At 39.9% G+C, this 25,974-nt stretch overlaps 1 long non-coding RNA gene across 1 annotated transcript; it reads right to left on the reverse strand.

Annotated features, from left to right (window-relative positions):
• Window positions 1-1,526: 1,526 nt before the first annotated feature.
• LOC110883576 lies at window positions 1,527-18,126 on the reverse strand. The gene is made up of 3 exons (XR_002560513.2): window positions 17,996-18,126; window positions 17,407-17,460; window positions 1,527-1,703 (listed from the first exon to the last, which is right to left on the reverse strand). It is a non-coding gene; the product is annotated as an uncharacterized LOC110883576 (long non-coding RNA).
• Window positions 18,127-25,974: the final 7,848 nt, after the last annotated feature.

Consider the following 25,974-nt stretch of genomic DNA (forward strand, 5'->3'; position numbering starts at 1 on the left):
CCTGTTTCATTTTCCAACATCGTGTTCTGTGCAATAGTGATCGGGGTAACCGGAGTAGCGAATGCGTTATAAAATTCCTCGTCCATGATTCGGATTTCAAGAAATTTTCAAAACTATCTTTCAAGCGAAATAACACTCTAAAAAAAACTGTTCATGCGAGATCACTGTTTTGAAGCGAAATCCCTGATTCAAGCGGAATCAGACAACACCTTTCAAGCGAAATATCGATTCGAGAGGAATCACAGCAATTTTCAAGCGGGATACCAGTTCAAGCGAAATCAACCAGTATTTTCAAGCGGGATCTGATTTTCAAGCGGAATCAACAGACTAATTCAAGTGGAATACCGATTTTCAAGCGAAATCAAGATGAAATGCTGCTGACGTCATCAATTCTTTGCTGATTTTGAAGCGGAATATCAAAAATTATCAGTTTTAGATTGAATTTTAGCCTGAAACTTTCAAGGTTTTGTTAAATGACAATTCTGAGTATGATGTGTGAAAATCAGAACATTTTGACCGTGAAAAGTTGTAAATTTTGAAAAAGAAGGTGTAGAAATCAGAAAATGCAGCTGAATTGGTATGAACTCTTCCTCCTGAGCTCTGATACCACTTGTAGGATCGTTTTCAGACCCAAACGAGTCGATCCGAAGAGTTTTACGCAGTTTGAACGGCGGAAACAGACAAACTGAGGTCAATTCAGCAGGTATATCACTTAAAACTGTCGATTTGAATTGATAACAATGACTTTTACAGTGTGACGACACCTCAGCAGTACTTCGTGGCAAAACCGGAATGGATGTTCTGTGATTTCGCTTGGGAGGTCCTATATATAGGAGACCAGATTCCGCTTGAACATGTGCATGTTCATTTCAAGCGGAATCAGAACATTAAACTCAAGCGGAATCAGCTAGATACACTCGAGCGGAATTAGAATATTATGATTTCGCTTGAAATTGTCCTGATGACATTTCAAGCAGAATCACCTTAATATCCACTTTCTCGTTTTTCGTGCCCTGATCTAACTAGGTCTATACAAGACTCGATACAAGACGAAGTTGACAGACGGATGCACCAACACACGAAAGTCAAGGCTATTCGATCTGATAATGGGACAGAGTTCAAGAATATCACCTTGGATTCATTCTGCACTGAAAAGGGAATTGAAAGACAGTATAGTGCACCAAAAACTCCGCAACAGAATGGAGTGGCTGAGAGACGAAATCGTACTCTTATTGAGGCTGCACAAACTATGCTGGCTGACTTGAAGCTTCCTACTTTCTTTTAGGCTGAGGCAATTAGCACGGCTTGTTACGTCCAGAATCATGCTTTAGTCAATAAACGTCATATGAAAACTCCTTATGAGATTCTGGAAGGAAGTAAACCCTCAGTATCTGTCACACCCCAAAAATACCACCCATGGAAAACCCTACTAGGCGTGTGACAAACCAATAACGAGCCACTAATCATATTGAACCAATCATAAGTTATTAAATAAAATCATCAATTATTACTGAAAAGTACCGTCAATAAGTTTAAATGAAAACCAACATGTCCAGCGGAAGCAAATAAAAGAAATCATAGTTTAACTGTTTCAAATTAAATGTATGTAACCAATAAACCCACCGCTCGTATCCTATTAGCACGACCCATGACCACTCCAGCTACTTCAGACAGCAAGTTCCAAATCCATATAATCTAACAACCTGTGAGCATGCAACAAGTGTATCAGACAAGGCTGGCGAGTTCATAGTTTTACAAAAACGTTGGTTACCAGATGTTTTATTAAGTTCAATGATTGCATTTCTGAAAAAAAATGTTGATAATACCCCGATACAAGACGGCTTCTGATTATTTTGCCCTTTCTCTAATGCTCCTATCAAAGCATTGGTCATGACTAGGTCATTAGTTCAACACCCGTCCTCCCAGGAACGGGGTGAGGTTGCCAAACCTAAGTAGCGCTACTAACTAATACCATGTTACCTCCCCGGTAACCAAACAACACAGAGGGACTTTAAAGGTGATAGGAAGAGTATATTATCCAACATTCCCGTTTTTACCCAAAAGACTTATCCCTCCCGGGATACCCACTGACTGTCCCAACCACCGGGACGCATGCTCAAGAGAGATGAACTCACCTATGGTTTGCTCGGTAAGATTAAGTACTTGTTTATTAGTTGGTCAAACACGTCCTAAAATGGTTACCGATTACAGTCAGTTCCACATACACATGTACCACACCTTTCACGTATAAATAATCTACGTACTCATTGTTCATATCAAGCATATTTATTGCACATCACATTTACAATTACCGTTTGGGGTCACGTACTAGCATATTAATCACACCTCTTTCATTCATACTACCCAATAACGTATCATAAAATACCCCGTTATAATTCAATCAATAGTACACAATTAATCAACACATTTCATGAACACATAATAAAATAGTTCTTGTGTACACCCTACATAATCATACCCTTAGTGCTCCCCATTCTGGATCGGCCCAAAGTCAAAAAACAACATAACTACACACATTTAATATGCTCCTAAAAGTATTTCCCAGCCCCGTGCGACGCAGACAAGGTGTGACCCAACCTGAACAATCATTAACCGTGCAACCCAGTTTCAATTAGTTTATTTGTTATAACCCTTCGGCCCATATACACTACGCAGCCCAGTTCATTAAGTAACTAGTGTTAGTCATGTGGCCCAATTATGTGATTTAGTCCAACAACCTATGCTCCTCCTTTGAGTACTTACAGTGGTTGTGGCCTAATATAAGACGGCCCAGAATGGAGGTGTACTAATTTATGATATGTACCCTAATATATCAGGCCCAATCCTATATTCAATCAAACAAAATGCATTCTCACAATTCAGCAAACTTTAATACATAATATGTAACTTAACCGACCATTCATATCCATTACAGACTGTTTCTTTCTACCCCAAACCTGACCGGCCCAGTTTTGATGTTGTGTGAGGCCCAGCCCGTCACACATCACCATCAGCCCATTATGTTCGAGTGATACCCAGCATGGGTGGACTGTGCAACCACATTCCCTTAAATGTATAACAATTACCACATGATGTGCCTTCCATACGTTCAGCGACTTCTTAACAATATTCCATCCTATTCCAAATTAACAATATTACAACAATTTTGAGATCATGATCAACATACAATACCACTTATTTTTTAACATGATTCAATCAAACAAACTTCATCCCTATGTATCTTAACAATATCACTGATGATTCATTATGCATCATATTATAATTTGCCAATGCCCTAAGTCATGTAACCTCCTAACCGTCTATGCTTGTTGTCATGATTATGCACTAACACAAATAGAAGTTATCTAGCCAAGATGTTACTAATACATATTGCATGTAAATGGGAACGATCAGTCAAGAAATAGTATAAGTCAAAACATACTAACCGAATACTCACTGTTGCTAGACACGGAACCAATTTAAGGAGAAAACAACTTCGAACAGATGAGAGATACCGTCGGCTTCAATGAACGAGGAAGGGGGTGTTTAGGGTTTGCATATGCTCATGTTATCTAGTTACGTGACTACATGCGTGTATATAAGCTAGGTTTGAAAGCCGGCCCCAACACAAAGCCCCACTTGGGCTCTACCAGGCCCAATTACAATTTCTGTGTACATATGCGTTCCAGTTGGGCTTCGTGTGTGTGTGCACAAGGACTTACAATGACCAGCCCAATATAAAGTGCCTATGCCCAAACATGTGTACACTATAAGACTCGGCCCTAACGTAACCTGTGTACGTTAAACATACTTGTGATGTAGGCGGCCCAAACACGTAGAATACCAATCCCAAAATGTTATGCACAAGAAAGAGAGATGAATAACGAGAAGTTAAGATCACAAAAATTAAACGACACCGACCTTGAAAGTTCGGGTTGTCACATCATCCCCAACTTGAAAGAAATTTCGTCCCGAAATTTAACAAGTAAGCACAGAGAGGTGAAGTGATAAATCAAGATTGCTGTATATTTTCACCAGGTGCCACATCATCCCCAACTTGAAGAGGAATTTCGTCCCGAAATTCGTCAATGTACGTCCAAGATTGAAACAACTGTTTGAATAATTGAAGATACCAGAGCTTCATCTGATCACGGCGTTTCCACGTGAACTCCGGTCCATGTCTTGAGTTCCCACTAACACTCACGATTGGAATTCGACTAGGTTAACGAACCTTGACTTCCCGGTCCATGTGTTCGATAAATTCCTCCAGTAAAGGTATCGCACGTGTTTCATCAAACAACCACTGCCTTAGATCCGAAACATAAATGACATCGCGTACTGTAAGGTGTTCCTTTCATAATCAATTTAGGGTGTTCCTAGCATTTAAACGAATGCTAGAACTGAATTAAAGAGTCTCACATAACAAACAAGCAAATCAGAAAAATCAGACAAGGAGATGCCATCACCGACGGCACATGGGTGCGTTGCCGACGGTCCCTCAAAAGTTGCGTCGCTGCCTAATGTCCGTAGACAGAAATATAAGGCGTCGGGTTAAGGGGTGCCGTCGCCGACGCCACAAGGGGCCGTTGCCGACGGTCTCTCCGTTTTGCTGATGCTGTTCAGCTCAATATCTTCATTTCCAGGCCCTTTCTCAACCCGAAACGGCCCTGGGGAGTCCCGAAGTCCCCCGTAACATCCCTCAACACCTCAACCAAATCATTTTTTGTAAATTAACCGTAATCCCTTCCCGTTTCCCATCAAAGTCATAGCTCAAAACATTAAATAACTTACTTGCGTGGCGCTTTGGAAAGAACACACTTTCACAAGAGCTTTTGGTTTGAGTCCGAGCACCATATCTTGCTCGAATCTCTCAAACCTAGTCTCTGATACCAACTTGTAAGGTCTAAACTTTTAAAAAGATAGCAACGGGCTTCGTTTGACAAAATACTAAACGGGTCGAATAATTCATAAGTAAATTTTTTTTGTATTTACATCATTAAAGCTAACAAAGTGGTTACAAAAGATTTCCACAACCCAAAAGTTCATAACCAACTACATAGTCTTTAACTACTAGTTTAACATTCTACAATTACCGGGTTAATTACTTACAAAAGACCCGTTTTTAATAAAAGACATCATTTAACAAAAGATTGACCCGTAACTAAGATCTTTGTGGAAGCGTGCATCATAAGTGTGTTCGGTCCAAGTAGTGCCATCCTTCAAGTAGCTGATGTGCACAAAATGCAACATATAAATTACATCAATTGTGGCTTAAAACTAACACTTTTTTAGTTCTAATGTTGGAAAAAGTGTGCTTTTGTCTTCCTTTTGTATTTTTAGGATTAAATGAGCTCAAAATAACAAAAGAAGCAAAAAGACAGCAAAATCTAATATAAATACAAGAAAAGGAACAAAAGCGATATGCCCGACCCCCCGACAGCATCTTCCCAAGCAAAACAAAGAAGACAGAAGACTGAACACGCCCCGTGCTCAGTGAGCACGGGGCCGTGCCCAAGTGCCAGCAGAAAAGACAAACTCATAGAAGCTTCTGTTGCCCACCACGGGGCCGTGCCCAGCGGACACGGGGGCGTGGTCAACTTCCTGCAGGCACATTTATTGTAATTGCGAATTACAATTAATGAAGAGAGAGAGAGTCAGATGGACACGGGGTCGTGCCCAGCGGACACGGGGCCGTGCCCGAGCTTCTGTTCAGCCTCTCACACTTGGCACACCACCTCTCTCACACTTCACCCACCACCCACCACCATTATAACACCATCATCCACCACCATCATCCATTGTCCATCATAGAGTGTGTGAGTCGTCTCGGGATCCAAGATTGATCGTAAGAGTTCATGACAATCAAAGGCCATGTTTGCCTAAGTCTCTTACATCACTTGATGAAGACAAGTGTTTAGTGTAATACTTTTTATTTTTAATCCTTTGCACTTTTTAATTGGTTTTGTATTAATGACTTTAATTACTAGTTTCTTATGTTGAAGGTGATTCTTCCTTATCGTTTGTCCGTGGTGTCTTGGCATTATTTTACTGTCTATATAAAATAAAAGATTTTCACCATTCATATCTCCACGGTCTATATGGAGGTATGTTGGCTACCTGGTCGGGGGTTAAGGGAACGGTTTGGTAAGAGTCTTGCCATTGTTCAGTGTATGGATCCTGCAAAGGACCTGGGTCAAATTTAGTAGGACCTCCTTCAATGCCCAAAAGGTATTGGATGGCGGGGTTCCAAACTCTTTGATCGCCTCATAAGTTAAACTACTATTAAAACTTTAACCCAGCTACTTAGGACTGTATCCCTGCTGCCTCAGACTACTTAGCTGAGGGTAACGTCGCCTTCAAAAGAGGGGCCTACCACATTATGCATTAATAACTTAATTAATTATCTTTCAATAATCCGACCCTTTAGGATTGTATCCTTGCAGACTCAAACTACTGGGTTGAGGGTAGCGTTGCCTTCAAAAGAGGGGCCTACTACAATAACTAAGATAATCTCTTAAACAAGTGCAAAAGTGCGAAAATAATCAAAGGTTACACTACACACGAGTCGGATCCAAGTGATTCATCTTGTCTATCTGTTTTTACTTTTATTTTATTTTTCAGCATTTTAGTTAGTTTTATTTTCTTAGTTTAAAACCTTTTTCTAACATTTTGATTTGGTTAGAAGTTGGGGATAAACCGGTACTAAAAGCTCTTGGGTCCTTGGACGACCTCGGTATCTTACCAACACTATACTACGTCCACGATGGGTGCACTTGCCCATATGTGTGTTTAGTGTTAGTAAATATCGTGTTTTATAAATTTGAAACTTGGCTAAAAAAAGTGTAAAAAGGGCTTAAAATATATACCTAAAACATATACACACTAACACGCATCAAGTTTTTAGCGCCGTTGCCAGGGACACAAGGATTTTAAGAAAGCTTAAAATCGACGGCCTAATCTGTTTTTCAAAAACTTTTTCAAAACGCGCGCACATTTTTCTGCATTTTAGTTTAGTTTGCATTTACAGTAGCTTGAACACGGGGCCGTGTTCACTGAACACGGGGCCGTGCTGCATATTTTTCATTAAACACCCAGATACAGAGTCTGAACACGGGGTCGTGCTCACTGAACACGCCCCCGTGCTCAACGAGACCAGTAACTTTTATTAAAATGCCCAGATATAGACCTTGAACACGGGGCCGTGTCCACTGAACACGGGGCCGTGTCCAGCCTCTGTTTCCGTCTTTATTCTTGTTTTCTGGTCCTGAGACTCAGTTGTGGTCTGTTGAGTGATCCCTATGGATCAATACTCAGGAGGCTACAACTACACCTATGAGGAGGATGATTACATGAGAGACTATTGCACTAATTGTGGTAACCCGCACCCGGTACAATATTGTAACTTATTTCAACCATCCACTTCATGCAACTATTATGAGGAGCCCAGGTACGAGCCATCGACTTCATACACATCCTATAAAGACCAAAGGTATGAACCATCCCCCTCATACTCATATTTTGATGAACCAAGGTATGAACCTTCATACTCATACCTTGAGGAATCAAGATATGAACGACCACCTTCATATACTTATTATGAGGAACCATGGAGTGAACAACCCACCTCATATGAGTACTATGAAGAACAAAATTACGACCCTTATCCACCATATGCTTACAATGAAGAACAATGGTATGAACCATCTACTTCATATGAGTACTATGTAGAACCAAGGATCGAACAACCGGATTCAAGCTTTGAGGATCCCGATCCTTTCTCTATCACCGAAGTGACCGATAGGATATTAGAACACATTAAAACTATCGAACGGTGCATAAATGAATCTCGCGCAAGGGAAGAGGAGTCCCGCGCAAGAGAAGAATTAAATAAAAAAACGATAGTTGAAGAGTTAAAAATGGAAGAACAAATAAGTGAAAAACCGACACATGAGCTAAACAACGAAAAAGGTGAGGCCGATAACGTTGAAATTCAAGAAGAGTCTAATTTTAAAGAAATTAATCTCTTGTCACCTTCTTTCGAAAATCATTGTTTAGTACCAACTCATGCTAAGTTTTTAAAAGATTTAAACACTAACACTAAAATTGAAGAAATGGTAAGTGTTAAGTTAACTAATGATCAAACTTCGCTAATAAAAGAAGACCCTTTTGAAATTAACATTACACCGGTTCCATGTTTTTTTCAAAATTCATTTATTAGTAACGTCACCATTGATAAGGATCTTTGTGTTAACATAATGCGTAATTACATTTTCGAAAAATTAAGTATTAGTGATTTTGCTCCATTTCAAATACCCATTTTTCTATCCAATCGGAGAGTAATAAAATCAATCGGTGTAGTTGAGGACGTCTTGGTTCAAACAAATCAAATGGTTATTCCAACCAATTTTGTCATCCTCGATGACGCTCCTCTAGTGTTGGGAAGACCTTTTGTAAAACCCACGAAGCTTTGAAAAACCGGAAATTTAATAATCTACCTCTTCAATTAGGGGCATTCAAAAGAAGCATAGATATTGAGCGTTCAATGAAATATCCTTTTGGCAACAATGACCCCCTAATTGAAGATGAAGATGAACCACCCGATATAAGTGAAAAGATTGACCACTTTGTTGAAGAAGATGTCGCCATAGAACAAACCTTTAAAGTTCTTGATCTAGATGAGCCCCAAAATAAGGAGTCTCCTCAAGACCCGGCCCTTGAGCTCAAAGAACTTCCAAAAGGTTTGGAATATGCTTTTCTAGACAAAGATGGTAATTCACCTGTAATTATTTCGTCTAAATTTAATAGTGTAGAAAAAGAAAAATTAATTAGACTTTTGAAAAAACATAAAAATGCGATCGCTTGGAAGCTTGTAGATATAAAAGGAATAAGCCCTTCAATGTGCACGCACAAAATTCTGATGAACGATGACTACAAACCGGTAATACAACCACAAAGGAGAGTAAATCCAAATGTCCAAGAAGTGGTTAAAAATGAGGTCATCAAACTACTTGACGCCAGACTTATTTATCCTATCTCCGATAGTCCATGGGTGAGTCATGTCCAAGTAGTCCCAAAGAAAGGAGGTATGACGGTAATAACTAATGAAAAGAATGAATTAATACCAACAAGAACCGTCACAGGATGGAGAGTATGCATAGACTATAGACGATTAAATGAAGCAACAAGGAAAGACCACTTTCCTTTGCCCTTCATTGATCAAATGTTAGAACGACTATCCGGTCATAAATTTTACTGTTTCTTGGATGGTTTTTCAGGTTACTTTCAAATTCCAATAGCACCTGAAGACCAAGAAAAGACAACTTTCACATGCCCCTACGGAACTTTTGTTTATCGACGTATGCCATTCGGTCTATGTAATGCCCCTGCAACATTCCAACGTTGCATGGTGGCCATTTTCCATGATATGATAGAAAAGACAATGGAAGTCTTCATGGACGACTTTTCTATCGTTGGAGATTCATACGACCAATGCCTCGATAACCTCGAACGAATGCTATCCCGATGTGAGAAACTAACCTCGCCCTTAACTGGGAAAAATGCCATTTCATGGTAACAGAGGGAATAGTACTCGGTCACAAGATCTCGAGCGAAGGAATGGAAGTTGATCGAGCAAAAATAGACACAATTTCTCGATTACCTCCACCCTCCTCCGTTAGAGCAATCAGAAGTTTCTTAGGACATGCCGGATTTTATAGACGGTTTATCAAAGACTTTTCGAAAATTTCAAGACCTCTAACAAAATTACTTGAAAAAGATGCGCCTTTCATCTTCGACAAGGATTGCAATCAAGCATTTCTAACCCTCAAGGAAATGCTAGTCAATGCACCTATCATGATAGCGCCCGATTGGAAATTACCTTTTGAAATCATGTGTGATGCAAGTGACTTTGCCGTTGGAGCAGTCTTGGGACAAAGAAAAGAAAAGCATTTCCACCTGATTTATTATGCTAGTAAAACACTTAATGATGCACAAGAGAATTACACAACCACTGAAAAAGAATTACTAGCTGTGGTATTTGCTTTTGATAAATTTCATTCTTACCTTGTTCTTTCTAAAACTGTAGTCTATACAGATCATGCAGCTATCCGATACCTCTTCAAGAAACAAGATGCAAAACCCCGTTTGATCAGGTGGATTCTACTCCTCCAAGAATTTGATATTGAAATCAAAGACAAAAGAGGGGCAGAAAACACAGCAGCAGATCATCTTTCGAACCTAGAAGACCTAGCTTTGGAGGCAACCAGGGACGAGCAAATCAACGAAAAATTTCCAACAGAGTCCCTGGAAATGGCGGAATGTAGACAAGAACCATGGTATGCCGACTACGCTAACTACTTAGCTAGCGGTGTAGTCACCAAAGGATGGCCACATCACCAAAGAAAGAAATTATTTGCTGATATAAAGCATTACTTTTGGGAAGACCCTTATCTTTTCAAAATATGTGCCGACCAGCTCATCCGAAGGTGCATACATGGCAGCGAAGCACGAAGAATTCTCCGCCATTGTCATGAAGGTCCATATGGAGGACATCATGGTGCCGCTAGTACTGCACGAAAGGTATTTGATTCAGGATTTTATTGGCCAACCATTTATAAAGATGCACAAAGTCTTGTCAAGACATGTGATGCTTGCCAAAGATCAGGTAATATTTCTTCCAAAAACGAAATGCCACAAAATGGCATTCTCGTTTGTGAAATTTTTGATGTGTGGGGACTCGATTTCATGGGACCTTTCCCACCGTCAAAAGGAAACAAATATATACTTGTGGCAGTCGATTACCTGTCTAAATGGGCCGAGGCCGAGGCACTTCCAACAAATGATGGAAAAGTAGTGGTAAGATTTCTGGAAAAAAAAATATTCTCTCGTTTTGGAACACCTAAGGCATTAATAAGTGATAGAGGTACCCATTTTTGTAACCATCAACTCGAAAAAATCTTAACAAGATATGGGGTCTATCACCGGGTCTCAACAGCATATCACCCTCAAACAAACGGACAAGCCAAAGTGACTAATAGAGGTTTAAAACGAATACTTGAAAAAACCGTAGGTTTAAATAAAAAGGAATGGGCCGATAAATTAGATGATGCTTTATGGGCTTTTCGAACTGCTTATAAAACCACTATAGGCACAGCCCCATATAAGCTCGTCTATGGAAAAAGTTGTCATTTGCCAGTAGAAATAGCCCACAAGGCCTACTGGGCAATAAAAAATGTAAACTTGGATTTAGAAGTTGCAAGCAAAAATCGATTTTGTCAAATAGATGAATTAGATGAATTAAGGAATTATGCATACTCTAACTCGAAAATTTATAAGGAAAGAATGAAAAATTTACACGACAGATACATTAAACCTAATGAATTTCGAGTAGGAGATCTCGTTCTATTGTTTAATTCACGACTTCGATTATTTCCGGGTAAACTAAAATCTAGGTGGTTAGGACCTTTTTCCATCACCCATATTTTTCCTCACGGTGCAGTATAAATTAAATCTCGAAATGGAATTCCATTCAAAGTCAATGGCCAACGGCTGAAACTCTATCGAAGATCCATTGAGGGTGAAGAGGAAGAGATCTCGCTTCAAACGGTCGACGAATAGAGGCATCCACATCATACCTGGTATGTTACGAACAAGTGGGTAAACATCGAATTCGGTAAGTCTTTTAACCAAGTTTTTGGGAAAACAGGGCACTCACACGAGCACTAAAAAAAATTTAAAAACTTTGCTCGGCACGGGGCCGTGTCCGCGCAACTGTCGGGATAAAACCCTCTTTTCTTATCAGTGACACCATTCCACACGCCCCGTTTCCCCGAAAAACGCTCTGGTCCAGGCGATTTTCCACAGATTTTCGACGTCTCCTCTCATTCTAACAACATTAAGGTATGATTCTATCATCATTAGTAGTTAGATTAGTTACTTGCATGTAGTTAAAACATCAAAAATTTTGGGAAAAATCTAGGGTTCTTAAAGTTCATCCGGATCAGACCTCAAATTTTTGCAATAATCTGTTAGCATTAGTTTAGATTAGTGTAATGGGAAGTAAATACACTTTTATTGTTAATAGATTTGGCCGATTTCTCATGAAAACCCCAAACCCTTGTTTTTGAACCGAAAAAGATGAAATTGAAAGGGTAAATGGTTTGTTTTGGGAAAAACGGCACTTGGGGTTTAATTTTCGGGGGAAACCGCACCTACTTGGCCAGAAATTTTCAGATTTTCGGGACCGGGTCGAAAAATGCAATTTTTGAGTAACAGACGCCTGGACATGGGGTCGTGCCCACTGAGCACGGGGCCGTGTCCAGCTCACTATTTGCAGTTTCTTCCGAAAATCTCACTGTTTCGTGCTAACTTTTGGTGTATTCTTTCAGATGTCGAAGAAGTTCACAAGATTCAACGCAAATGAGCTCGATGCTAGAGCCAGATGTGACACACTTCAAACAAGACCTGAAGAATACCCAAGGCAAGCAGGCACGGACCTCTTAGCCATGGTGAACCAACTTGACCGGTTCAACAACCTCGTTACCGGCCCACTAAGGGTTGCCCTAACCACTCGACTTCGATCGGTACACGAGCGCACCATGGAGTTCTACAACACCTTCACTTTTAACTCAAGATGCGACCCTTTCGACAATGAGGGTGTTGCATTTCGGTGTGGTGGAACTAGGTACTCGATCTCTATGGCGCAATTCGGGACAATAGTGGGGCTGTATACGGAGGAGGATTCGGGAAGTGAAGAAAACACCGGGGGAATGCGAGAGTTGGATGAAAATGAACGCCAAGCCGCATGGGCTCAGATTGGTGATGGGTTCTACAATCCGAGCAGTACTAAGAGCACTAAGCTAAGGGATCCGCTCTACCGCTACATTCATAGGCTCCTTGCTTACTCTCTTAGTCAGAGGCATGACAGCAGCGGCGTTGTTGGGTTGAGAGATTTGGTAGTCCTCCACTGCATTCACACCCGAAGACCCCTCGATGTTCCATTCCTCCTAGTCCGGAACATGCATCTGAACCGGCTTGCTCATGCACCAACCCCTATTTTCTACAGGGGATGGGTGTACCACCTCTTCAAGCACTTCACGCGCATAACGAGGTCTTTTGAAATGAGCCCATGGTCAGGACGGGTTGATATACACATTTGTCGCTCCATGAACCTAATCTATGAGGCGGAAGACGGGTCGGTAAGCTTTCAGAGGATGCAAGGTCATGCATGGAACCCGCAAGAGGCGCTAGTCCTTCACGCTCCACCTCCCCAATACCAGTACCAACCCCACGGTGAACCGGGCCAGTCCTCCTCACAAGGTGGTGGTTTTCCTAACTTTCAGAGTTTACATGATCTTTTACAGGAAAACCTTATGTGCACCAGGAACACCTACAACCTCGCCAACAACACATACCACCGGATCGGAGCCATTGAAAGGAACATCACCGATATCCAAGATGACAATGGAAGCATCCGGGAGTATATGGCGGGGCATGGGGAAGGAGGTGATGACAGTGATGAAGACATGGACTAGGCGGGTGGAGCAGGAGTAGGAGCGGCTGGTTGGTGATCCTACAGGTTAAATTCCCTTTCTATCGAACTGTTTCCGGCCTGCGTGCCGAAGTGTTGAACAATTTACTTTTCCTAACTTACTTTTATTTTCCGCTTTTGTTGTTAACTTGATGGTTTGGATGTTTAACTTGGTAATTTAGGACATTTGGTATTGTTTGGTGTGGTATTTACTGATAAAACAGGTATAAACGAGGCTTAGAGTGCTAAACATTAGTACTACTAAAGCCAGGACAGGAAAACTAGAGAAAGAAACTGGTTTTTCAGCCGTGCAGACTGTCCACACGGGGTCGTGTCCGGCCAACACGCCCCCATGCCCACCTCCCAGACCTGCTGTTTGTTTAATTTCTGCAGATTTTTTGCCAGACACGGGGTCGTGCCCAGCTAACACGCCCACGTGTCCATCTTCTGTAAGTTTTCATTACTGGCAGTTAAACACGGGGTCGTGTCCAACCGACACGGGGCCGTGTCCAGGATGCCACTGACACAAAATTTTGCTTTTAACACAATTTTACACATTCAGTCAACCTAAAAACTTATTTTTTGGACACATTGAGGACAATGTGTAATTTAAGTGTGGGGGGATGCTAAAACCTTGAATCTTGCAAGTCCTAATAACAAGCCTTACACAAAACTCTATTGGAACCGCTAATCACCCTAAATTTTTTTCAAAAATTTTCATTTTTTTTTACTTATCTAAGTTTAAGTTGGAAATTCAAGTTCTAACAAGGTTATATTTTTTTAAAATTTACAACCGATAGCGTCGTGATAAAAAGAACCAACATAAGAAAATTATGAAAAGGCATGACAAACTTAGTTAAAATTTGATTATATATACTTGATCACATAAAAAACCCTTTCCCACAAAAGTGAGTTTTGAGCCTTTATCGAGCATACAAATACATATCTTTACACTAAATGCTCATTTTTCGTTTCTTGTGTGAATAGCCGCTTGGTTCGTACGACTCTAGAACTTGACACAACAATACATTCCCGGTCCTTACCAACTTAAACCCGAGTAAGTAAATGATGGAGGCATTAGGACTAACCCTTTTTCTTTCTACACCATTATTTTTCATTTTTTTACCACCTACCCAAAATCCCCCTAGTTAACCCCTTTGAGCCTAAACCTTTTCATTTCTTAACGCAAAACAATCACCCTTTTTACCCACCTAAACCTTTTTATTTTTAAACCTTTCTTTTAGTAACAACGTTCGGTTTTCTAATGACTCTTCCAAAAAAATTATATATATATATATATATATATATATATATTGATGAAACCAAACAAACAAACAAGTTCATCAAAAATAACTCTGCTTGAAACAATTGGTTCATCAAAATAAAATAAAAATGTGAAAAGTAAAAAGTCTTTCAAAAACCGACGTTTGTTACGCTTTTCGCCCTTTTACTAACCACTAACCCAACCACCCACCTTTAGCCCAAGCCTAACCCTTCACCCAAAAAGTCCTCTTGATATTTACAAAGGTATGTAGTTAAAAAGGAGGAGGATTGATTGCTTGGCAAGCTTATGGTAGAAGTAAGTTCCAAGCCGCTCTTGAGTGATTCCCTAAAAATACACCTGCGGCCGAGTGTTGAGTGATTCCCCGTGAGGTATGTGAACTTGTATATAAATGGAATTTTAAAGAGGTATGTTATGCCCTAATAAACAATTTATTTTATGAAATGTTTTTAATAAATCATGACAAATAGGATTGTAAATAAATAAAAATAAAACCTAAATGATCTTGGAAATCCCGACACTCTATGACAAGCCCAAAAACCTTCTCTTCTACCCATTCCATTTGGGAGTGAATAAAGCCACATTATAAAGAGTTTTGCTTGAGGACAAGCAAAGATTCAAGTGTGGGGGTATTTGATGTGCACAAAATGCAACATATAAATTACATCAATTGTGGCTTAAAACTAACCCTTTTTTAGTTCTAATGTTGGAAAAAGTGTGCTTTTGTCTTCCTTTTGTATTTTCAAGATTAAATGAGCTCAAAATAACAAAAGAAGCAAAAAGACAGCAAAATCTAACATAAATACAAGAAAAGGAACAAAAGTGATATGCCCGAACCCCCGACAGCATCTTCCCAAGCAAAACAAAGAAGACAGAAGACTGAACACGCCCCGTGCTCAGTGAGCACGGGGCCGTGCCCAAGTGCCAGCAGAAAAGACAAACTCATAGAAGCTTCTGTTGCCCACCACGGGGCCGTACCCCGCAGACACTGGGGCGTGGTCAACTTCCTGCAGGCGCATTTATTGTAATTGCGAACTACAATTAATGAAGAGAGGGTCAGATGGACACGGGGTCGTGCCCAGCGGACACGGGGCCGTGCCCGAGCTTCTGTTCAGCCTATAAATAGAAGTGTTTGGAGCTCTTGCAACTCATCCCTTGGCACACCACCTCTCTCACACTTCACCTGCCACCCACCACCATTATAACACCATCATCCACCACCATCATCCATTGTCCATCATAGAGTGTGTGAGTCGTCTCGGGATCCAAAATTGATCGTAAGAGTTCTTGGCAATCAAAGGCCATGTTTGCCTAAGTCTCTTACATCACTTGGTGAAGACAAGTGTTTAGTGTAATACTTTTTATTTTTAATCTTTTGCACTTTTTAATTGGTTTTGTATTAATGACTTTAATTACTAGTTTCTTATGTTGAAGGTGATTCTTCCTTATCGTTTGTCCATGGTGTCTTGGCATTATTTTACTGTCTATATAAAATAAAAGATTTTCACCATTCATATCTCCACGGTCTATATGGAGGTATGTTGGCTACCTGGTCGGGGGTTAAGGGAACGGTTTGGTAAGAGTCTTGCCATTGTTCAGTGTATAGATCCTGCAAAGGACATGGGTAAATTTAGTAGGAATGCCCAAAAGGTATTGGATGGCGGGGGTCCAAACTCTTTGATCCCCTCATAAGTTAAACTACTATTAAAACTTTAACCGAGCTACTTAGGACTGTATCCCTGCTGACTCAGACTACTTAGCTGAGGGTAACGTCGCCTTCAAAAGAGGGGCCTACCACATTATGCATTAATAAATTAATTAATTATCTTTCAATAACCTGACCCTTTAGGATTGTATCCTTGCAGACTCAAACTACTGGGTTGAGGGTAACGTCGCCTTCAAAAGAGGGGCCTACTACAATAACTAAGATAATCTCTTAAACAAGTGCAAAAGTGCGAAAATAATCAAAGGTTACACTGCACATGAGTCGGATCTAAATGATTCATCTTGTCTATCTGTTTTTACTTTTATTTTATTTTACAGCATTTTAGTTAGTTTTATTTTCTTAGTTTAAAACCTTTTTCTAACATTTTGATTTGATTAGACGTTGAGGATAAACCGGTACTAAAAGGTCTTGTGTCCTTGGACGACCTCGGTATCTTACCAACACTATACTACGTCCACGATGGGTGCACTTGCCCATATGTGTGTTTAGTGTTAGTAAATATCGTGTTTTATAAATTTAAAACTTGGCTAAAAAAGTGTAAAAAGGGCTTAAAATATATACCTAAAGCATATACACACTAACACGCATCAGTAGCTTTACCTACATACAACCAACCAATTAGACATTTTAACTAAATAATTCATACAACATCAAGATATTAGTCGAACTACAAGAAACCCCTTTTTAAACCTTCATCCGAACATGAATTTCTCAACTTAGCACATTATCCCTTCTTACTCATTCAACCCATATCCATATCATGCATTCGACTTACACTAACTCATTACAAGTAAACTGCATTCGACTATAGACTAATAGCATTTTTTACATAATTTCATACTAGTAATATTTTGTAAGCAAAGAACTTACCTTTGTCGTTGTTTGTTTGCGATCCGGAACGACTTGAGCTTTTTTCCTTAATTCCTACAATCCAAAATCACATACTTTAGACTCATGTCATTCTTTTCATTCCGTTTTTAACATGTTCATACTAACAAGCAACAAAATTCCCAATTCTAACCATCTAACTTTGTAAAATCATTTGATCATCTCATTCAAGCATTTTAACGAACACTTGGCGTGCATACTATTAATTAAGCATAGTGGACAAGTATTATTTGCATAACTTAGCTAGTTCATGTCAATGACATCAAGAACATCAATTTTACTCAAAATTCATGCAACCTTCATCTTAAATCAGTTTCACTTAACAACATCTCATTATGAACATCATCATACGAAAATCATTATACTAATTTACACCAATTTCACATTACACCTCCTATCATTCCTAGATTAAATGGGTTTTCACTTTCACTTATCAATCCAATCAAATTTGAGTTTAATTCATGTTTCATAAGATGCTCCTAACCCACATTCACATCAATTTCATACAAATTCATGGATTTACTTGAAACCCATTTCATCCATGATCACCAAAATGCAAATTTCAACATACCTTATGTTTAGAATGTTAAGATGGTTAGAAAATGATGAACATGCAATTGATTATCGTCCATTCTTTCCTTTGATTGTTGGATTTTAAGATGGTAAAGGTTTTCCCCTCCTCCCTTGTTCTCCTGGGCAACACCAAACACGCACACAGTATGTGTGTGGTGTGTGTTTTATTGTTTTATAATTTAACGTTCATAATTTACACATTCAATCCCTCGTATATGAACACTTACTTTTAAATGACCAAAAACTTATTTTCATTAGTTAAAGTTCCTAATTTTAATCCTCATTCTAATAATACTTGTTTCTACACATAATCTTGTCATATTTTTATTATTTCCATCATAGCATTCATATACTAAGGTTATAAGTGTTATTACTTACTTGTAACATATTAGATAACCATAAATGTACGAATTTATAATTTGGGGCATTACAAGTCCACCCCCCTTAAAGAAGGTTTCGTCCCTGAAACCTGATTTACGTACCGAATAAAGACGGGTAGAACTTTCTCATCTCATCCTCCGGTTCCCAAGTGAGATCCGACCCCTTTCTGTGTCGCCATTGGACTAAAACTTGCTTGATTTCTTTGTTACGAAGAGTCTTTACCTTGGAATCCTTTATAGCTACTGGTCTTTCTATGTAATTCATTTTCTCGTCTATTTCAATGTCTTCGAGCGGTACATGAGCCGTTTCATCCGCAAGACACTTTCGTAATTGTGATACATGGAAAGTGTTGTGAATTCCTTCTAATGTTGAGGGTAGTTCTAACCGGTAAGCTACCATTCCAACTCGAGCTAAAATCTTGAATGGCCCAATATATCGAGGACCCAATTTTCCTCGCTTACGAAATCGAATTATACCTTTCCACGGGGACACTTTTAACAATACTCGATCCCCCACTTGGAACTCAATAGGGCACCTTCTTTTGTTCGCATAGGACTTTTGTCGATCTTGCGCTGCTTTTAATCGGGCCCGTACCATGTCCATCTTTTAATTAGTTATTGCTACTACATCTTTAGGTGCGAGTTCTCTTTGTCCCACTTCTCCCCAATAAACAGGGGTTCTACACTTTCTCCCATACAACATTTCATACGGCGCCATTTGTATGCTACTTTGGTAGCTGTTGTTATACGAGAATTCCACTAATGGCAAATGTTCATCCCAATTTCCCCCGAAATCCATAACGCATGCTCTTAACATGTCCACAAGAGTTTGAATGGTCCTTTCGGATTGTCCATCTGTTTGTGGATGATATGCGGTACTTATATGCAATTGTGTACCCATTTCTTCATGAAATTTCTGCCAGTAGCGGGAGGTAAATCGCGTGTCCCGGTCTTACACAATGGACACAGGCACGCCATGGCTGGGAAATGATTTCATCTACATAAATTTCCGCTAACCTTTTTGAGGAATAAGTCTCCTGAATGGGTAGAAAATGGGCGCTTTTGGTAAGGCGGTCAACAATGACCCATATCGCGTCATGCCCCTTTCTCGTCCTAGGAAGTTTGGTCACAAGATCCAGGGTTACATCCTCCCATTTCCATACCGGGATCTCTAAAGGTTGCAATTTCCCGTAAGGTTTTTGATGTTCCGCCTTTACCTGGGAACACGTCAAGCATTTAGATACATACTTAGCAATATCGCGTTTCATTCCCGGCCACCAATAATTTTCCTTCAAATCTCTATACATTTTAGTGGCTCCCGGGAGAACCGAGTAACGTGATTTGTGCGCTTCCTCCAATAATAAGGTCTTCGCTTCACAATGACGTGGTATCCATACTCGCCCAAACCTTGTCCTTATCCCACTCATGTTTACTTCAAGTTTATTTTCAAACCCTTTTGTCCTTTCACTTTTCGGATCACCTACATTCAAGGACTCATCTTGCGCCTTCCGTATTGTTTCAAGAAGGTTTGGTGTGACTATCATTCTCATCGATTTCACTCGAATAGGTGGTGGGTATTCTTTCCAGCTTAATGCATCCGCCACAACATTAGCTTTACCTGGATGGTAAAGAATGTCGCAGTCGTAATCCTTGATCAATTCCAGCCACCTTCGTTGCCTCATGTTGAGGTCTTACTGCTCGAAGAAGTATTTAAGGCTTTTGTGGTCTGAGTAAATTGTACACTTTGTTCCATACAAATAATGCCTCCAGATTTTTAAGGCAAATACTACCGCCGCCAATTCTAAATCGTGGGTTGGATAGTTAATTCCATGCTGCTTAAGTTGTCTTGAAGCGTAGGCAATAACCTTGCCTCGTTGCATTAAGACACAACCCAATCCTTGATGAGATGCGTCCGCGTAAACCATTAAGTCTTCCGTTCCTTCTGGAAGGGTTAATACGGGAGAGCTTGACAATTTCTCTTTTAATATTCGGAAAGCCTTCTGTTGATCATCACCCCATTCAAACTTTTCTTCCTTCTTTGTCAGCTTGGTTAAAGGGAGGGCTATTTAAGAGAAATCTTGCATGAATCTCTGATAATAGCCGGCTAGACCGAGGAAACTTCTTATTTCGTTAACATTCTTCGGGGGTACCCATTTTATTACGGCTTCCACCTTAGAGGGATCCACTAAAATCCCTTTCTCATTAATTACATGGTGTAAGAACTGCACTTCCCTGAGCCAAAACGCACATTCAGAAAACTTAGCGTATAACTTTTCTTTTCGAAGCGTCTCGAGTACCTGACGTAAATGACTCGCATGTTCAGACTCGCTACGAGAGTATACTAGAATGTCATCAATAAATACTATGACGAACTGATCTAGCATATTTCGGCATACTCTATTCATTAGATCCATAAAAGCGGCCGGAGCGTTAGTTAGCCCGAATGACATTACTAAAAATTCATAATGTCCGTAACGGGTCCTGAACGCGGTCTTAGGTACGTCCTCTTCCCTTACTCGTACTTGATGGTAACCCGATCGCAAGTCGATTTTTGAGAACCAACTCGCCCCTTGTAATTGATCGAAAAGATCATCTATTCTCGGAAGGGGGTATCGGTTCTTTATCGTGAGTTTGTTGAGCTCACGATAGTCAATGCACATTCTCATCGACCCATCCTTCTTTTTAACATACAAAACGGGCGCTCCCCACGGAGTCACACTAGGGCGTATGAAGCCCTTGTCAAGAAGTTCTTGCAATTGGACCATTAATTCCCGTACCTCCACGGGTGCCAACCGGTAAGGGGCCTTGGCTACCGGTTTGGCATTTGGTTCCAACTCGATACGAAATTCGACTTCTCGCTCGGGTGGAAGTCCCGGCAATTCATCCGGAAACACCTCCGGGTATTCATTCACAACCTTAGTATCTTCATAAGGCACCTAATTTTGTGTCGACAACATAGGCTAAGAATGCCTTACTTCCATTCTTCACATACTTAACCGCTTCTAAGATAGTACAGAATTTTGCCTCTACCTTCTTTTCCCCATGAATACTTACCCGTCTTCCCCTAGGAGATGTTACATGAATGATTTTGCTTTCACATAAGATTTTCGCATGATAGCGGGATAACCAATCCATACCTACCACTACCTTGAATTCTCCTAAGACCATGGGAATCAAATCAATGTCAAAATCCTCATCCTCGATAGTAATTTTACAATTTCTACATACCTCATGAAAAAGGTAACTCTTACAGTCGGCTATTTCTACCTCTAAAGGTGTAGGCATTCTTTCTATCATGAATAAAGGGGAATGTATAAACTCGGTCGAAATAAATGATCTACTAGCCCCGGTATCAAACAACACATATGTAGGTATAGAGTTTATCATAAAGATACCTGACACTACATTCGGGTGAGCCCTAGCTTCTTCCGTAGAAATTTGGAACATTCTCCCTTTAGCTTTAGCGGGCTCTTCCTTCTTTCCTTCTTTCTTCACCCCTGGTTTGAGTTTTGGGCATTCAGCCTTCACATGGCCCGATTCATTACAGTTGTAGCACACTCTCTTGGGATTTGGGCAACTATAATACGGATGCCCTTCTTGTCCGCAGTTGTAACATCCTTTCCTTCCCAATAAACATTCACCCGAATGGGGTTTTCCGCATGTTTTACATCGTGGAAACCCTCCTTTAGAAGCTTCCTTCTTTCCTTGATCGTGTGTCTTAGGTTTCTTGGAAGAACTTTGTGTTGATCCTTTCTCAGCTTGCCTTTTCTCCCCGCGTTCAGCCTGTCTCTTTAGCTTAATTTCCCTATCCCTTGCCAAATCGATAATCTCTGTTGGTGCATTTCATCTGTTGACTTCGTCTTGGATCGAGTCATATACTTAGAGTGTTAGATCAAGGCACGTATTACGAGAAAACAAGAGAGTTTATATGTGTTTAGTGGTAGATTCGCTTATAGGACACATGTTAGGTTCGCGTATAATGTCATGATATAGGTCCGCTTTTGTGAACAATGGAGGTCCGCTTATACGGACTTGTCCATTGGAGCGAACCTACATCATATATAAATAGTCCAATGAGCGAATCATTTGGAACGGATGTTGAAACTCGTACCGAAGTGCTGCCGGATCAAGATTAGCCTGTAAACTATTATATATCAATGCTAAAAGGTGTTTAAAGTGATTTGCTAGCTATTCCTACGTTGATTACTTGTTTTCCGCACCTGTAATTGACGAAAACTTCTCTGAACGACTCGTTCGGGTCGACACACGATCCTACAAGTGGTATCAGAGCTTCAGGAGGAGGAGTGCTGCAGAGAATAGCTGAATTTCATCAAGTTTTCTTTCTTCTACACTTTCTTTCTTTATTTCAGATACTTTCAACGGTTAAAATCGGCTCAAAATTTCAAGGATTGTGTGCAACACTATAGTAACAAACCCTGGAAAGTTTGGTGTCAAAATTCGAGTTAAAATGGGTCAAATATATATCCGATTGAGATTCGCTTTTACGGTCTGTTCATAGGTTCGCTCCAACGTACAATACAGATCCGCTCGTAGTTACATTCTGATACAGATTTGCTCCAAAGAACTTGTGAGATCCGCTTATAGTTACAAACTTTAGGAGATCCGCTCCAAAAGTTCAAGTCTGGTTCGCTCATTGGAACCAAAAGTGGTTCGCTTATACTTACCATATAGATCCGCTCAAAGTTTTAGCTGGTCCGCTTTTGTGTCCGCTTGGCAGTCTGGTTCGCTCATAGGCACTTGATAGTTCCGCTCGTGTGAACAAGTCTGATTCGCTTTTCAGTCAACAGTGGTCCGCTTCATAAAACAGTCCAAAGGAGGTTCGCTTATTTGAACAAGTGTAACAGATCCACTTATTAGAACATCTGGTTCGCTTTTAAGACTGCTGTGAAAAATTTTCAAAAAATTTGAAAATGGAAGAGGAATTTTTCAACGCGTTCGCTACTCCAGTTACACCGATATTTTTCGCACAAAATACAATGCTCGAAAACGAAACGGGTACAATGCAAAAACCACCTAAGCTCATGAACATAGAAGAATTTAAAGGTTGGGAAGGTCGGTTTGAGAATTGGGTGCAAGCTAACTATCTTGATGCTTGGGAATGCGTCGAGACAAATTATGTTCGACCTTTGAATGATGATGAAGAACCCATTCCGATAAAAAGTCTAACTGCTGATGCTAGGAAGAAGTACAAAGATGAGAAAATGATGCTAAGTCTTCTTCAACAGGCAGTGAAAGAGGATATCATGGTTCTTTTGCAACACAATGGAACATCATATTCGATTTGGAGAGCTTTGCGGTCAAAGTTTCGGGGAAGTGAAGAGATGGTTAAAAGCAAGAAATCGCTTCTAAAGAAAGAATTTGATTTGTTTCGAGGATTAAAGAATGAAAGTACACGAGAGATTATCGAAAGATACTGTAACTTGCTTGCTAACATGAAGAGATTGAGTATTGAGAAAAGCACTGATGAGTTGATCGAAAAACTTGCTGATGCGTTACCATATGAGACTTGGGGCACATACCTTATGATGCTCAGAAACAAAAAGGGTTTTAGCAATTTGACGCTCAGTAAGTTCATTGAAAAGATCGAGGCTCAAGAAATGGAACAACGTAAAGTTATCAGAATGAAAGATTTTGATGGTGAACATGATATAGGGTTATACTATAAGGCAGGTGTGAATGAGAAATCATCAAATCTATCTCCGAAGGTTGAGACTGCCTACAGTGCCAAAAATTCATCTGGAAGTCCATCATCTGGATCAAACAGCAAAACCAGTTTCACTTCATTTTCATCTTATGATCCAAACATTTCAGCGACTAAGAACGGGAGAAAATTACAGTGCAACATAGTGTTAAATCTTGAAAATGATCAAGATTATTCTGAGGAAGTTGCTAAAAACCAAATGTCTTTATTAGGAATGGTTTTGGAATCTTATACTTGTTTTGTTGCAGGTCGTATTGGCAATCCAATGTTAACCAAGGAAGACTACGACCAGATAGATGCTGAAGAGATGGAGCTGATGGACATAAAATGGTGTCTGGCTAGTGTGTTACGGAGAGCTGAGAAATTCAAACAAATCACGGGGAGAGATGATCTTCGTGATGCAAATGTTTCTACTTTAGGTTTCGATAAATCTAAAGTCACTTGTTTTTGGTGCAGGGAAAAAGGACACTTCAAGAGAGAGTGCACTAACCGAGAAGCAAGTGGGGCTCAAAATCCGTTCAACAATAACAATGATTACTATCGTAAAGCCATCTATCACCAAGTTGGTCAACAATCATCTCAACAACATAAACATCAAGCTCAAACTGCACGTGGAAGAGATGTGATTGAAGATTCTGGAAAAAGAGCTTGTGTGGGTGATTATGATAGGTTGTATGGAAAAAGAAAGGATGGTAGTGCTTTGATAATTGATCAAGATGATGAAAGATTACCAGAGGGTTTTAGCTGGGAAAATTTTACCTGGGATGATTACATTCCTGATCAAACCAAAGCCTATACTGCTTTCACGGCAAAGGTTGAAGATGATAGTGATGATGATATTGAGTATTGGGCAAGAAAATTCAAAGCTGATATGAAGTTGCTTGCTGAAAGTGATAGTGAAGATGAGAAAGCCAAAAAGAAAAAGAAAAAGATCAAGACACCAGTGAGCAGTGATGATGAAGAGGTTCCAGTGGTGAGAAGACAAAAGGTGAAAGATGTTCCAAAATTCAAGGTTGAGGAAGAAGTTGATGCGAAAAAGATTCCAGTGAAGTGTGAGAACTGTGAAGTCATAAAGAAGCAGAACAGCACATTGATTTACAACTTGAACAGTTTGAAAGAGTCTTACGATGTGCTGAACAAAACGATGAATCAATACAACCAAACGAGTGAAGAACAAGCCACAGCAATGAAGACACTTCAGGGAGCTTTCATGACAAAGCAAAAAGTTGTAAACAATTACATTGAGAAATGTGCTGCTTTGGAACAAAAGCTTGAGCTGCAAAGAATTGAAACAGAAAGAGTTAATCGTTTGTTAAAAAGTTACTCATGTACTTCCTATGTCATTGACAGCATTTATCCGACGGTTGAAAGTATGAAGGTATGGGAAGATGATGAGGTAACTGAAGAGAAAACAGCTGGAAAAGGTGCTGATGAAAAAATTACTGACAAGAAGAAGAATGACAAGAAAAAAGACACTGAAAAGACAGCATCTGGTAAGAAGCAAGGTGTCAGTTATAACAAGTGTCCACCCCCGCTAGAAAATGGATATTTGCCTAGATATCCTAACGATGAAAGAGTCAAAAAGGCAACAAATTTACAGTGGGAGTCAGAGTCGTCGGTCAATCTTCCAGAAAGTATTGATATTGTGTTTACATCATCTGACACTGATCAACCGTCTCAATTGATGAAGAAAGTAGTGGATCATGTGTTAGAGAGTGATGATATTGAAGAGTCAAAGTCTGGGTCAAGCACAAAGTGTCAAACAGAAAAACAGGACAAATTAGTTTATGATAGAAAATTACTATTGTCAAAATCTAATTTGGATGATGGATTGTTTAAAGTTGCTTATACTTTGAATGATTCTGACAAATTATA

Source organism: Helianthus annuus, chromosome 7 (genome assembly GCF_002127325.2).
Source record: "Helianthus annuus cultivar XRQ/B chromosome 7, HanXRQr2.0-SUNRISE, whole genome shotgun sequence".
Classification (NCBI taxonomy): domain Eukaryota; kingdom Viridiplantae; phylum Streptophyta; class Magnoliopsida; order Asterales; family Asteraceae; genus Helianthus; species Helianthus annuus.